This window comes from Apostichopus japonicus, chromosome 22 (assembly GCF_037975245.1).
Source record: "Apostichopus japonicus isolate 1M-3 chromosome 22, ASM3797524v1, whole genome shotgun sequence".
NCBI classification, from domain to species: Eukaryota; Metazoa; Echinodermata; class Holothuroidea; order Aspidochirotida; family Stichopodidae; genus Apostichopus; species Apostichopus japonicus.
In genome coordinates, this window is record NC_092582.1 from 24,534,046 (window position 1) to 24,550,294 (window position 16,249).

Consider the following 16,249-nt stretch of genomic DNA (forward strand, 5'->3'; position numbering starts at 1 on the left):
TTGTGGAGGTAGTACACATAAACTGCTGCGATGTCGTTGCCTCACGCTATTTGATGTTTTGTACGAATCATTGTAAATATATATGTTTTTCACAGACATTAAAATACAAATTTGAGGTCGCGTTGTGTCGAAAAAGTTCATCAAGTCTAAGTTCCCCTATGTCTGTCTGTTTAGGTTACTTGAACAGCATTGATCACATGCCCTGTACAATGAGTGCTTGATAACCAAGGTGTAACCTGCAATGTGGGATACGAAATATAAAAACAAGTGTCTATAGCAGGGTTTCCCTAACTAAATCTCAACAGTTCTCCATTTAAATGAAAAATCCACATATAAAAACCTAAGCTAATATAATGTGCCTGGCATGAATTATGAGACTATAAACGATTCACATAAATACGTTAATGACTAAAGCGTTACTTTAAAAGTGTAAGATAGTCCATACGGTGCACCCGTTTGTGCTAATGACGTCATTGTGACGAAATCCGAAAATTCTTCGTCTCCAGAGGAGAGAGATCAGAGGTAAGTAATTTGTTGTGTTCCGTGTAGGCTTATTCATCATTATAATTTAATTGCAGTTTGTCGTCTGCTTCCCAAACATGACCTATAGTAGCCACCAAAATGTCTTCTGAAATCCTGTTCCCTGAAAGGAGAAAACAAAAAAAGATATGTACGGGAATTAATCTATTCTATTTTAATCACATCCGCGGAGTTTCAATTTAACTTTCATTAAGTATTGACCGATCTCAATAGATTTAATAAACATATTTGATTGGTTCCCAATAAATTCGAAGTCAAAATATCTCACATGAAAAATGTGTGACATCACCATACAGTCATTGTCGGTCTTACAGTCATATCTTTCCATACCTCGCCGTCAGAGGAAAATCAAACTTAAGAATTATGATCAAAGGTATGTAATATAGGACTAATCTATTCAAATTTGAGCAAGAAATTCAGAAGATATTACTTGATCGTTACGATAGGAGATGAATAAAGGGTGCAGGGATATTCATAATGGTACCGGAAAGTTAGTTTGTTTACCGCTCACAATTAATTAGTGTAAAAACAACATAGCAAATATAAAGCTAAATCATTTTTGTTTTTTTGTCCTCTTTTCCTTGGCGGCGAAACTTGGGTATTCGTTCTTTTTGCATGATGCTTTCATCCAAACTGTTGTAAGAGGCTTTGCTCTTTGTGTTTCTGTTTTTCAGTGGTCGGATTAATCGCATCAAGGCTAGATCAGGCAGGGTAAGTATACCTTAATCCAGATAATCACGAATGTCGTTACCGGCTTATCGTTCATCAGCTATTCATCAAAATATGCAGGAATTCAACTGCCCTTTTGTTATTTAAATTAACATCTATGCTCCCATACGGAAAAGATAAAGACTGGTTTATCATATCTATCGATGTACTGTATAGACCTACGCGTACAAGCCTGTCTGCATGTGTACACTGTACGTGGGCTTTCAGTATAGAGCCTTTATAAGCATACGTTAACTTAACCTTCAATGGGACTGGGGTTGAGAGTGGAACAAGTTGTTTGTTACACAGGCTCTATTTTGGTTGACCTTCCTTAAATAGTAACTTCATTTGCACACTTCGGAATGGATTATCTTCTCCACAGTACCATCAATATTTATGGACAAATGTTCCTTGTCGCGGTTTCCAGAAGAACAATATTATATATCTTATCATTGGCAGATAATACAACCGGAATAACTAGCGTTTATTCCCCATGAGCAAGCTGCTGGAGAATTTAGTCTGGTCTAAGTCAATGCGAACAATTCCAACTCTTGTAACAATATGGAGCGTATTATTCTAAAATTCGGAAGTAAATACAGGACTTGCTTACGTTCTCGGAGGCTAATTGGATCCGTAAAGGAATTAAAAACAGGATTTTCGGAACTAAATACAGGAATTTTTGGAACTAAATACAACATTTTTGGAACGATATTCTAAATTTTTGGAACTAAATTCAAGAACTTCGGAACTAAATTCAGGAATTTCGGAACTAAATACAGGATTTTCGGAACTAAATTCAGGAATTTCGGAACTAAATACAGGATTTCGGAACTAAATTTTGGAACTAAATACAGGATTTTCGGAAAGAAATTTACTATTTTTGGAACTAAATACAGGATATCGGAACAAAAATCAGGATTTTCGGAACTAAATTTATGACTTTCTGAACTAAATTCAGGATTTTTGAAACTAAATACGTGATTTTCTTGCGTTCTCAGAGTGATTGAACTCATAACGAAACCTGCGTAGATCAATGAACTGCTTGTGGCAACCCTCTGCCCCGGATCAGGAGGCTCTCTGCCTATACGCCGTACCGAACCAAACAATCAAACGAATTCCCTTGCCATGGATACTTTCAAGGGATATCTTTATTTCCAATCTAAGTTGTGTCGGATTCTATTTGTCAATCGTGGTGGTCGACTGATCTTTTGCTTCTCCGGTCCGTGGTAAGTACCTAGGGACAGTAAGGGGACCAAGGGGAAGGAAGGGAACAGATGAAGAAGAAAAACCGTGAGTACACTTTTTCTATACTAAATGTTCCTGATCGTCTTACTAACACAGAACAAGTCGCACTCACACAATTTTATTGATGTACATTGAGGCCCAATTTAAGACCCATTTAAACCATTTATTCAACAGACACGAAACAAAGCGTAATGAATTACAAATCCAAACGCAATTATTAATAATTATTTGTAATTCCAAACTAACTCCGCATAGTCAATTTATTCTATAGATAAAACAAAGTGTACTTAAAAATCGTACTTATTTAAACAATTTTTAAGCATCTCATTACAATGGTAAATTAAACAAAATTTAATCGCTACAAAACGTGCTTAATTTCTTAATTCCATTCTCATTACAAATTCCCATAACTTATCTCGCGGATAAGTGGATCAACTCAAACCAGCGATTAAAAGAAATATGACATTTCATTCTCCTTTAAGAGAGAACAATATTTAGCGCATGCCTCTACATTCTCTCCACGTTCTTCAAATTTTAAGACCACGAAAGTATCCATTATTTATTTTGCCTCGTAGCTCACTTGTATCTTCATCGATGATGGCGAAAAGTACAAATGTAGGATTTTGCTGTACAACAATTTTCAATTTTGTTTTTACAGCAAGCGCACGTTTGTAAAGATTTTTTGGGGTAAACATTATTATGAAGCTGAAGGTGCTACCATGACATTACACTTGCATTTATAGTTTAGTAAAAATATTGTTTTGATATATCATTCATTAAAAGACCTAGTTTTCAGCAAAACAGTATATAATTTTGCTTTCATGAAAGTATGTCGCGTGAGTACAAGCGTTTCACCCAAATATCCACACCGTGCCTCGTTAGATAAAATATCTCACAGAAATGTTCCAGACATCAGCTCGTTTGGTTTTACTTTTCGAACCACAAACATTACCTTAGCATTCCACCACACCTTATCTTCCATTCCCGAAAAAGTATGACTGGAATATAAGTTGTGCAAAATAATTGCGAACGGAAGACCACGAAAAGGGGTAATACAACCAGTGTATTTATATGTACAAACGCACTATACCGAACGGCAGTTCCATACCCTGCCGATGTCGATTCCATTCTCGATGATGTTTTGACGGTATCGCCAAAGAAAACCATACCGAGGCATTCTGGAACCGATTACACCAGCTACAACCGATCCTGAAAATAAAACCGTTTCAAGGTCAATTTGCTATGGGCACTTTTCGGTGATGTCAGTATACAGTATGCTATGCAATTATCACAACATTGTATTAGGCTTGTCACAAGTTGTTTGTATTTATGTAAAAAAAAAAATTAATTACGCTTATTAATGCTCTATTGTTGTAGTGTACATATTGGTTGACACAACTGTTTTGTCTGTGTTTTAGGCCACATATATTCATAGATATATATGTTATGTTAGTGTTGGAGGCCACAGACATTCATAGATACATCTATCATGTTAGTGTTGTAGGCCACATATATTCATAGATACAGCTGTTATGTTGGTGTTGTAGGCCACAGACATTCATTGATACAGCTGTTATGTTAAATATATTCATAGATAGGGATCTACATCTATTATATGTTAGTATTGTTGGCCACATATATTCATACTCTCTTAAAATGTTAGACTGAAGAATTCAGTCTTCTTTGAGACTGAAATTTTTTTCAGTGTTATACACTGAGTTTAGACTGAGAAACACTCTACTTAGACTGTATTATCAGTTACACCGTTCAGTCGCTGTTTTGGACTGACTTTATTAACCAATCAGCTAATCACATGTGGCATGTCATCTTACCATTTTCAGTCTCTGTATTCCACTGAAAAATGTATCCAATCAGAGAACAGAAATGCGCCTACGTCATCCGAAAACTTGCAAATACGCCGCATAAAAATAAGTGTGACAACGAGCGCTACAACTTGTGTACATATATACTACTATATTCTTCGCTTAGCCAGGTACTCGCTGTACTGTACGTACGCACGCCGTACACACAGCTAGGCATGAACGAGACAGACGACCGTATGTCTAAGCTAGAGTAAAGGTTATAAATTAGCAATGGCTGAGTCTTTAAGAACTTTTCTTACAAATAAAGGTTTCCACGAAGAAGTGATAACAGTGTTCGAGGGTATGTATGTATGTTTTTTGTTGTTTTCCAATTAATACAGAATAAAAGCTTGGCAGTTCGTAACGTTAGTTATTCTAGGCTTGTGCGCGAGGTAGGCCTAGCTAGGCTGTACTATAGCAAATAGGGCCTAGGCTGTTGTTATAATTGGTGGGGCCTATTAACACGATCGTCGGGCGAATAAGCACGCCGGTCCTGCATATGTACCCGATCGTCGGGCAAATCAGCCCGCCTGTCCTGCGTATGTACCCGATCGTCGGGCAAATCAGCCCGCCTGTCCTGCATATGTACCCGATCGTCGGCCGAATAAGCACGCTTGTCCTGCAGTATGTACTCGATCGTCCCAAAATGAATCTAGGCCTAGGCTAGGTTAACCTCATAACAAATACTTGGACATAATAATGCTCAAGAAATTGCAAAACACAGTACTATTATGCATAGATTGTAAGCACCCTTAATTATTTGAAAAATGTAGTGACTGCTACAGCCATTACAGCATGAAGCTATCACGGTACCAGATCGTTGGGCAAATTAGCCCGCCTGTCCTGCATATGAACCCAATCGTCGGGCGAATAAGCACGCTTGTCAGGACTGCAATATGTACTTGATCGTCCCAAATGAATCTAGGCTAGGTTAACCTCATAACAAATACTTGAACATAATAATGCTCAAGAAATTGCAAAACACAAAAATGTAGTGACTTCTACAGCCATTACAGCATGAAGCTAACACGATTCTGTTAAACCATTACCATTGTATTTAAATCATGTGGAAACTGGAAAAGAATTGGTATGCTTTTGTTATTTTATTAAACATATAGTGGGCCATCAGTCTTTATTATAAGATTTTACAGTAATATTACCATTCACTAATGTTATGAAATCAGTTTCTTTTACAAGCAGATAGACATATTAGTGAAATCAGTAGGCTAAAATGTAAATCATATTCCTTGTTCACTGGTTTTCTATGCTGATGTAATGGAATCAGGAGATGTCATGAACAATTTATCCTTAAAAAGAGAAATTTCTGAAAACAACTAACAACAAACCTTGCTTGGTAACCATGTACCTGCCAAAATCAACATGATAACCCATAAATGTTAGGTTGAATTTGAATCCACCTTCACATAACACATCTCACCCGCCATGGATGACATATTGCTGCCTATCGTGAATTGATATATCTCCTTTGTACAATGCCAGTCATGTTCTTGTTTCTCCATTCTCTCCTAAATATTATTCTAGTCTAGTCTCTCTACCTCTCAACATATCTTTTTTTAAGAATGTTTTGATTTATACCATATTGCTTGTCCTTTATCACATTTATTTTTATCTTCACCAAACAGGAGGGCACAGATATTGAGAGTGCAGCACAGGGCAGACAAGGACAATATTGACAGCCTTTCATCCTATCTCTCGGACCAGAATTGAACCCCAAACAATTCTTCATTGTGGCAGATAAACTGGCCATTCCAGCTGGGACAGAGGCGTAGAACATACATTTAACATAGACTATGCTCCCCCTCTACAACACTAGTTTTGTGAGTTCCATGCTTCCATGGTGTATGGAATTTTGCAACCAACAGAAGTGAAGTCTCTCGTCCGTATCCATGCCACATCTATAAGGGCAGCCAGCATGGAGTTACTTCAAGGAGTGAATGTTACTTTTTTATTGCTCTGTAGTCCGGAACCACGTGTGTCAGCATGGAGTAGCTTTAAAAGGGTGTGAAGACTCGCGCAAAAAGAACGTCTAATGCCGGTAATCTGACCTAGTTTCGAATGAGGTGTAACAGAAGTGTTAGACACTGCCATCGATCCCAGAAAATACAAACACAGCTTGCTACCGTCGGTAATTAGACACTAGTGTACAGTCAGTACATACAGCTACGGTCAATACCCACATTACAGTGTATAAACGATACAGCGATGAACATCTCAGGTCCAGCTAAAGATATCAAGGTATCACGTTTCATTACTGTCTGTCTTTTTTAGCGACACGAACAAACATCACTTGCAAGCAACAGAAAGTTAACTTTTTCAGATGGCTGCATGCTGTTTGGGACAAATCTTCAATGCCTTTAAGGAGTAACTAACACATACCCTAAAACGTTAAATTGATTACCCGGAGTTTACAAACAGTTTTATATGAATAGGGAGGGCTCCAGAAATAAATATTTAATTGATTTTTGGTTTTTAAAAATGTTTTTTAATGATACTGATCTAATTATGAATGTAATTAAACAAACACCTAGTTGCCAAAAAAACTTTGTTGTATGATTTTTCGAGCATGTTATTTTAATGTTTACTTTAATGTTCCTACATTTCACTGCACTCACTATGTTGAAGGTTTATTTAATTAAGCAATTAATTAAGCTAATATTATTTATTGTGCACAATATTCCATAATTTGTTCCATGAAAAGCAAGTAACCTGATTATTATAAAGTCAGTAACTGTAGAAAATTCCATTTGAGAATATCCTTTCCTCATTATTCCCCCCCCCCATTTTTTTTTAAATTTTAGTGATGTAATGAGTCAAAACTGTTTTCAATTTTTTAGTCGACTCTCGAGTGACATTTCTTTTTCAGCTAGAGGCCGACATTAAAGGATTCACGTGAGATAAATTATAAAACTTTAAAATTTGATTGAAATCCCAATCAAAATCACTATATATGATTACTATCAGAAAGTTAAGAAATAATTGAGGGTGGTATAATAGTCACATGTACTGTTTTTGCATACAAATTTGCTTTATATGAATGCCATATCATGAAATCGTGAATGCAGTATATAATAGTTCATGTTTATCTAATAGCCATTATGAAGTTTGTGCCATTCTGTCAACTGCTTGCTTGTAACATTTTGTTTTGTGTGTGCTGGATAATGACTTTCAGCAATCGCCAATCTATATCATTGAAACACAAAGTATTAAATGTTCACCGCACTGATATATAGTTTGACCATTCCTAATATTTTATAAATAACCTGCTGAAAATTTGTCATATGTTTTCCCCATTTTGAAATCATTCTAAGAAAATTGTTGCTACTATACATTAATGATTTACAACTGGAAAAAAGGCAATGTACCAGATCCATTGTACTATCGTCGTGTTTCCATCCTATCCCTTTTGTAAAGGCAGGATCGTATAGTTACTATATCCTTTACAGTGGAAAATTTAAAGTTCAGTGAGATCGGGAGATGGGATCAGCTGGGTATATAACCACTCAATTTACAGCTGTGTTGTCAATGAATTCCAGGGTATTACCACCTGGTGGTGACATACAAAGAATTTAAAGTGCTTTCTGTTACAGTGGTGTTGCCAGACATTTGAATCTTGGTTGGTGATATGTCTATTTGTGAATTCCTTCTCGGGGGAGGGGTTCCCCAGGCCACCCATTGGCGACACCACTGATCTGTTCTCAGCTCACCTAATCCTTTCCAAAAAAATTAAAGAACATTTTAGATCCAGGCCCAATTCAAGCAGAAATTTGACAGATTAATATTGAACTGAAAATATGTCACTGTTATGTAAAGTATCTTTATAATTTGAACGTTTGTTGCAAAGATAACATGTTTTGTTGAACATCCCTCAGAATATTGTAGTTTTGATTTCTGTTTTTTTTTTAATATATTAAAAATTATATAAGAATATATAAGTGGGTTAGTGGGAATAAAATTACTGTTCGGTGGATATTGACAATTATATTTCTTGATGGAATACCATTTTTAATGTACTTTGTGTGTGACTGTCACAATGATTTTCTGGTCTTTATAGCCTAACATGATTGGATGTGAAGGTGAAGTCACTCCATGAAGTAGCACCTTTCAGTAAATTCCCCTGCATTAACAGATCATTGAATGTTGTCTTGATGACCTTAACTGCATCTTTATTGAAGAATTCCAGCACTTAGCCAACACGGAGGATCTATAGAAAAGCTTGTTCAATCCAGAATTTGCAATTTATAAAATTGACAGTATAGCTGTGATGTGTAATAATTCAGTCTAAATGACCGACTGTTCAGTCTGATATCAGTCTTATAGACTGAAAGTATTCAATCTTATTAAGACTGGTGCTGCAATAAATCAGTCTAAACTGCTGACTGTTCAGTCTAAAGTGGTTTGATTTTCAGTCTATTAGACTGAAGAGTATTTAGTCTAATTAAGACTGACCTTCAGTCTTTACATTTCAGACTGGAATTCAGTCTAAGTAGTCTGATCCCTTATCCCATCCATCATTAGACTGAAATTTCAGTCGATTAGACTGAAATTTCAGTCTCTCATTTTAAGAGAGTAGATACATCTATTATATTGCTGTTGTCGGCCACTTATTTTAAAAGATATATATAATGTTAGGGTTGCATGCCACATATATTCATAGATACAGCTGTTATGTTAGTGTTGTAGGCTACAGACATTCATAGATACAGCTGTTATGTTAAATATATTCATAGTTAGGGATCTACAACTATTATATGTTAGTATTGTTGGCCACATATATTCATAGATACATCTATTATATTGCTGTTGTCGGCCACTTATTTTAAAAGATATATATAATGTTAGGGTTGCATGCCACATATATTCATAGATACAGCTGTTATGTTAGTGTTGTAGGCCACATATATTCATAGATACATATGTTATGTTAGTACTGGAGGCCCCCGATATTCATAGATACATCTATTATGTTAGTGTTGCAGGCCACAGACATTCATAGATACAGCTGTTGTTTTGGTGTTGTAGGCTAAAAATATTCATAGATACATATGTTATGTTGGTGTTGTAGGCCACAGACATTCATTGATACATCTATTATGTTAGTGTTGCAGGCCACATATACTCATAGATACAGCTATTATGTTAGTGTTGTAGGCCACATATATTCATAGATACAGCTGTTATGTTGGTGTTGTAGGCCACAGACATTCATAGATACAGCTGTTATGTTAAATATATTCATAGATAGGGATCTACATCTATTATATGTTGGTATTGTAGGCCACATTTATCATAGATACATCTAATTTATTGCTGTTGTCGGCCGCTTATTTTAATAGATATATATAATGTTAGGGTTGCATACCACATATATTCATAGATACAGCTGATATGTTGGTGTTGTAGGCTACATACATTCATAGATACATATGTTATGTTAGTGTTGGAAGCCATAGATATTCATAGATACATCTATTATGTTAGTGTTGCAGGCCACATATATTCATAGATACAGCTGATATGTTGGTGTTGTAGGCTTCATATATTCATAGATACATATGTTATGTTAGTGTTGGAGGCCGCAGATATTCATAGATACATACATTATGTCAGTGTTGCAGGCCACATATAGTCATAGATACATCTATAATATTGGTTTTGTAGGCCACTTATTTTAAATTGATATATCTATAATGTTAGGGTATTTGTAAGTATTCTAAGCCACATATATTTATAGTTTAATTCTATTCGTTAGTATTCAAAGCCAGAGATATACATAGATTAATCCTATTCGTTAGTATTCTAAGCCACAGATATTCATAGTTTAATACTATTTGTAAGTAATCTAAGCCACAATGTTCATAGTTTCTATATCTTATTCTGAATTATTCTTAGCCACATATAATCATAGATAACTCCTTTTCATAAGTATTCTAAGCCACAGATATTCATAGTTTAATCCAATCTAAGCCACAAATATTCATAGATTAACCCTATTCGTAAGTATTCTAAGCCACAAATATTTATAGTTTAATCCTATTCATAAGAATCCTAAGCCACATTTATTCATACAATAATCCTATTAGTAAGTTCTTAGCCAGAGATATGTATAGACTAATCCTATTTGTTAGTATTCTAAGACACAGATATTCCTAGTTTAATACTATTCGTAAGTATTCTAAGACACAGATATTCCTTGTTTAATCCTAAGCCACAAATATGCATAGCATAGTCATATTCATAAGAATTCTAAGCCACAGATATTCATAGTTTAATCTTATTCATCAGAATTCTAAGCCACAGATATTCATAGTTTAATCTTATTCTTAAGTATTCTCAGCCACAGATATCCATAGCTTAATCATATTTGTTAGTATCCTAAGCGACAGACATTCATAGATTATTCCTATTCGTAAGTAATCTAAGCAACAAATATTCATAGACTAACCCCATTCGTAAGTATTCTAAGCCACAAATATTTATAGTTTAATCTTATTCTTAAGTATACTGAGCCACAGATATTCATAGGTCAATTCGATTCGTAAGTATTCTAAGCCACACATATTCATTATTAAATCCTATTCATAAGAATTCTAAACCACAGATATTCATAGTTTTATCCTATCCGTAAATATTCTAAGCGACAGATATTCATAGCTTAGGCTTATTCGTAAGTATTCGAAGTCACAGATATTCATAGATTAATCCCAATTGTTAGTTTTCTAAGCCACAGATATTCATAATTTAATCCAATGTGAGCCACATATATTCATAGCTTAGGCCTATTCATAGGTATTCTAATCCAGAAATATTCATACTTTAATCCTATTCGTAAGTATTCAAGCCAGAAATATACATAGATTTATCCTATTCGTTAGTATTCTAAGCCTCAGATATTCATAGATTAATTCTACTCGTTAGTAGTCTGAGCAACAGATATTCCTAGTTTAATCCTAAGCCACAGATATCCATAGCTTAATCCAATTCGTAAGTATTGTAAGCCACAAATATTCATAGTTTAATCCTATTCATAAGAATTCTAAGCCTCAGTTATTCATAGTTTAATCTTATTCATCTAAATTCTTAGCCACAGATATTCATAGTTTAATCTTATTCTTAAGTATTCTAAGCCACTTATATCCATAGCCTGATCCTATTCGTTAGTATTTTAAGCCACATATTTTCATAAGTTATTCCTATTCGTAAATAATCTAAGCCACTAATATTCACAGACTAACCCTATTCGTAAGTATTCTAAGCCACAGATATTCACAGTTTAATCTTATTCTTAAGTATTCAAAGCCACATATATTCATAGATTACTACTATTTAAGTATTCTAAGCCACATATATTCATAGCTTAATTCGATGTGTAAGTATTCAAAGCCACAGAAGTACATAGATTTATCCTATTCGTTAGTATACTGAGCCACAGATATCCATAGCTTAATCCAATTCGTAAGTATTGTAAGCCACAAATATTCATAGTTTAATCCTATTCATAAGAATTCTAAGCCTCAGTTATTCATAATTTAATCTTATTCATCTAAATTCTTAGCCACAGATATTCATAGTTTAATCTTATTCTTAAGTATTCTAAGCCACTTATATCCATAGCCTGATCCTATTCGTTAGTATTTTAAGCCACATATTTTCATAAGTTATTCCTATACGTAAGTATTCTAAGCCACAAATATTCATAGATAACCCTATTCGTAATTTTTCTAAGCCACTAACATTTATAATTTAATCCTATTCATAGGTATTCTAAGCCATATTTATCCATAGAATAATCATACTTGTAAGAATTCAAAGCCAGAGATATGTATAGATTAATCCTATTCGTTAGTATTCTGAGCCACAGATATTCATAGTTTATAACTATTCGTAAGTATTCTAAGACACCGATATTCCTAGGTTAATCCTAAGCCACAGATATCCATAGCTTAATACTATTCGTAAGTATTTTCAGCAACAGACATTCATAGATTAATCCTAATCGTAAGTAACCTAAACCACAATATGCATAGATAAACCCTATTTGTTAGTATTCTAAGCCACAAATATTCATAGTTTAATTCAATTCGTAAGTATTCTAAGCCACATATATTCATAGATTATTCCTATTCTTAAGTATTCTAAGCCACAAATATTCATAGTTTAATCCTATTCAAAAGAATTCCAAGCAACAGATATTCATAGCTTAAGTCTATTCATAGGTATTCTAAGCCACAGATATTCATAGAATTATCCTAATAAATATTCAAAGCCAAAGATATACAAAGATTCATCCTATTCGTTATTAATCTAAGCCACAGATATTCATATTTTAATCTTATTCTTCAGTATTCTAAGCCACAAATAGTCATAGTTTAATCTTATTCATAAGTATTCAAAGCCACAGATATTCTTAGAATTATCCTATTAGTAAGTATTCAAAGCCAGAGATATACATAGTTTAATCTTATTGTTAAGTATTCTAAGCCACAGATATTCATAGTTTAATCTTATTCTTAGGTATTGTGAGCCACAAATATTCACAGTTTAATCCTATTCATAAGAATTCTAAGCCACAGATATTCATAGTTAATCTTATTCTTAAGACTCGAAGCCACACATCCATAGATTAATCCTATTAGTGAGTATTCTGAGCCACAAATATTCATAGTTTAATCCTCTTCTTTAGCATTCTAAGACACAGATATTCATAGTTTAATCTTATTTTTAAGTATTCTAAGCCACAGATATTCATAGTTTAATCTAATTCTTAAGCACTCGAAGCCAAAGATATACAAAGATTTATCGTATTCGTTAGTATTCTAATGCCACAGATATTCATAGTTTAATCTTATTTACAATTATTCTTAGCCACATATATACAGAGATTACTCTTTTTCATAGGTATTCTAAGCCACAGATATTCATACTTAATCTTATTCTTAAGACTCGAAGTCACACATCCATAGATTAATCCTATTAGTAAGTATTCTGAGCCACAAATATTCATAGTTTAATCCTATTCTTAAGTATTCTAAGACACAGATATTCATAGTTTAATCTTATTTTTAAGTATTCTAAGCAGCAGATATTAATAGCTTAAGTCTATTCATTGGTATTCTATGCCACAGATATTCATAGAAGTATCCTATTCATTAATATTCAAAGCCAAAGATATACATAGATTAATTCTATTCGTTAGTATTCTAAGCCACAGATATTCATAGTTTAATACTATTTGTAAGTAATCTAAGCCACAAATGTTCATAGTTTAATCTTATTCTTAAGTATTCTAAGCCACAAATATTCATATTTTAATCCTATTTATAAGAATTCTAAGGAACAGATATTCATAGCTTAAGTCTATTCATAGGTATTCTTAGCCACAGATATTCATAGTTCAATACAATTTGTCAGTAATCTAATCCACAAATATTCATAATTTAATCTTATTCTCACGTATTCTGAGCCACATATATTCATAGATTACTCGTTTTCATAAGTATTCTAAGCCACAGATATTCTTAGAATTATCCTATTCATAAATATTCAAAGCCAAATATATACATAGATTAATCCCATTCGTTAGTATTCTAAGCCACAGATATTCATAGTTCAATACTATTTGTAAGTGATCTAAGCCACAGATATTCCTAGTTTAATCCTAAGCCAAAGATATCCATAGCTTAATCCTATTCGTAAGTATTCTAAGCAGCAGATATTCATAGCTTAAGTCTATTCATAGGTATTATATGCCACAGATATTCATATATTAATCCTATTCGTAAGTATTCGAAACCACAGATATTAGTTGTCTGCGTGTCTGGTTGTCTGCGTGTCTGGTTGTCTTCGTGTCTGATTGTCTGTATGTCTGCGTGTCTGCTTGTCTGTGTGTCTGTGTGTCTTGTTGTCTGCTTGTCTGCTGGCATGATTGTGTGCGTGTCTGATTGTATGCGCGTCTGATTATCTGCTTGTCTGATTATCTGCGTTTTTGATTGTCTGCGGGTTTCATTGTCTGCTTGTCAGCTTGCGTGTCTCATTGTGTGATTGTCTGCGTGTCTGATTGTCTGCGTGTTTTGTTGTCTGCATGTCTGGTTGTGTGATTTTCTATTTGTCTGCGTGTCTGATTATCTGCTTGTCTGATTATGTGTGTGTGTGTATCTTGTTGTGTTCGTGTCTTATTGTTTGCGTGTCTGATTGTCTGTGTGTCTGATTGTCTGCGTGTCAGGTTGTTTGCGTGTCTGGTTGTCTGCGTGTTTGATTGTCTGTGTGTCTTACTGTCTGCGTGTCTTATTGATTGCGTGTCTTGTTGTCTACGTGTCTGAATGTCTGCATTTCTGATTGTCGCAGTGTCTGATTGTCTGCGTGTCCGGTTGTTTGCGTGTCTTATTGTCTGCGTGTTTTATTGTCTGTGTGTCTTACTGTCTGCGTGTCTTATTGATTGCCTGTCTTGTTGTCTACGTGTCTGAATGTCTGCATTTCTGATTGTCGCAGTGTCTGATTGTCGGCGTGTCTGATTGTCTATGTGTCTTATTGTCTGATTGTCTGTGTGTCTGATTGTCTGCGTGTCTTGTTATCTGCGTGTTTTGTTGTCTGCTTGTCTGATTGTGTGCGTGTCTGATTATCTGCGTGTCTGATAATCTGCGTGTTTGATTGTCTGCGGGTCTGATTTTTGATTGTCTGCTCATCAGCTTGTCTGATTGTCTTATTCTCTGATTGTCAGCGTATTTGATTGTCTGGTTGTGTGGTTGTCTGGTTGTTTGCGGATCTGGTTGTCTGCTAGTCTAGTTATCTGATTGTCTGGTTTCTGTAGCCTGCTTTTCTGCGGGTCAGTTGTCTGCGTGTCTGATTGTCTTCGTGTCTGATTGTCTGCGTGTCTGTTTGTCTGATTGTCTGCGTTTCTTATTGTTTGTGAATGTTATATTCTGCGTTTCTGGTTGTCTGCGTGTCTGCTTGTCAGCTTGACTGCGTGTCTGATTGTCTGCGTGTCTTGTTGTCTGCTGGTCTGATTGTTTCATTGTCTGATGTTCTGATTGTCCGCGTGTTTGATGGTCTGCATGTTTGTCAGCGTTTCTGGTTGTCTGCGTGTCTGGTTGTCTGCGTTGCTAATTGTCTGCGTGTCTGGTTGTCTGTTTGTCTGCGTGTCTGATTGTTTGCGTGTCTGTTTGTCTGCGTGTCTGGTTGTGTGATTGTTTGTTTGTCTGCGTGTCTGGTTGTCTGCGTGGCAGGTTGTCTGCGTTTCTGGTTGTCTGCGTGTCTGGTTGTCTCTGTGTCTTATTGTCTCCGCGTTTGATTGATTGCGTATCTTGTTGTCTACGTGTCTGAATGTCTGCATTTCTGATTGTCGCCGTGTCTGATTGTCGGCGAGTCTTAATGTCTGATTGTATGCTTGTCTGGTTGTCTACGTGTCTGAATGTCTGCGTGTCTGATTGTCTACGTGTCTTATTGTCTTATTGTCTGCGTGTCTGATTGCCTGCGTGTTTTGTTGTTTGCGTGTTTGATTGTCTGGTTGTCTGCGTGTCTGGTTGTCTGTTAGTCTAGTTATCTGATTGTCTGGTTTCTCTAGTTTGCTTTTCTGCGGGTCGGTGGTCTGCGTGTCTGATTGTCTGCGTGTCTGATTGTCTGCGTGTCGGATGGTCTGCGTGTCTGATTGTCTGTTTGTCTGATTGTCTGCGTTTCTGATTGTCTGCGTTTCTGATAGTCTGTGAGTCTAATTGTCTGCGTTTCTGGTTGTCTGCTTGTCTGCGTATCTGATTGTCAGCTTGACTACGTGTCTGATTGTCTGCGTGTCTGATTGTTTGATTGTCTGCATGTATGATTGTATGCCTGTCCGGTTGTCTGCGTGTCTCATTGTCTGATTGTGTGCGTGTCTGATTGTCTGC

General features: G+C 35.3%; 1 long non-coding RNA gene across 1 annotated transcript; it reads left to right on the forward strand.

The window, feature by feature from the left end:
* Nucleotides 1-4,134: 4,134 nt before the first annotated feature.
* On the forward strand, nucleotides 4,135-8,370 carry LOC139963870 (uncharacterized). The gene is made up of 2 exons (XR_011791784.1): nucleotides 4,135-4,656; nucleotides 5,999-8,370. It is a non-coding gene; the product is annotated as an uncharacterized lncRNA (long non-coding RNA).
* Nucleotides 8,371-16,249: the final 7,879 nt, after the last annotated feature.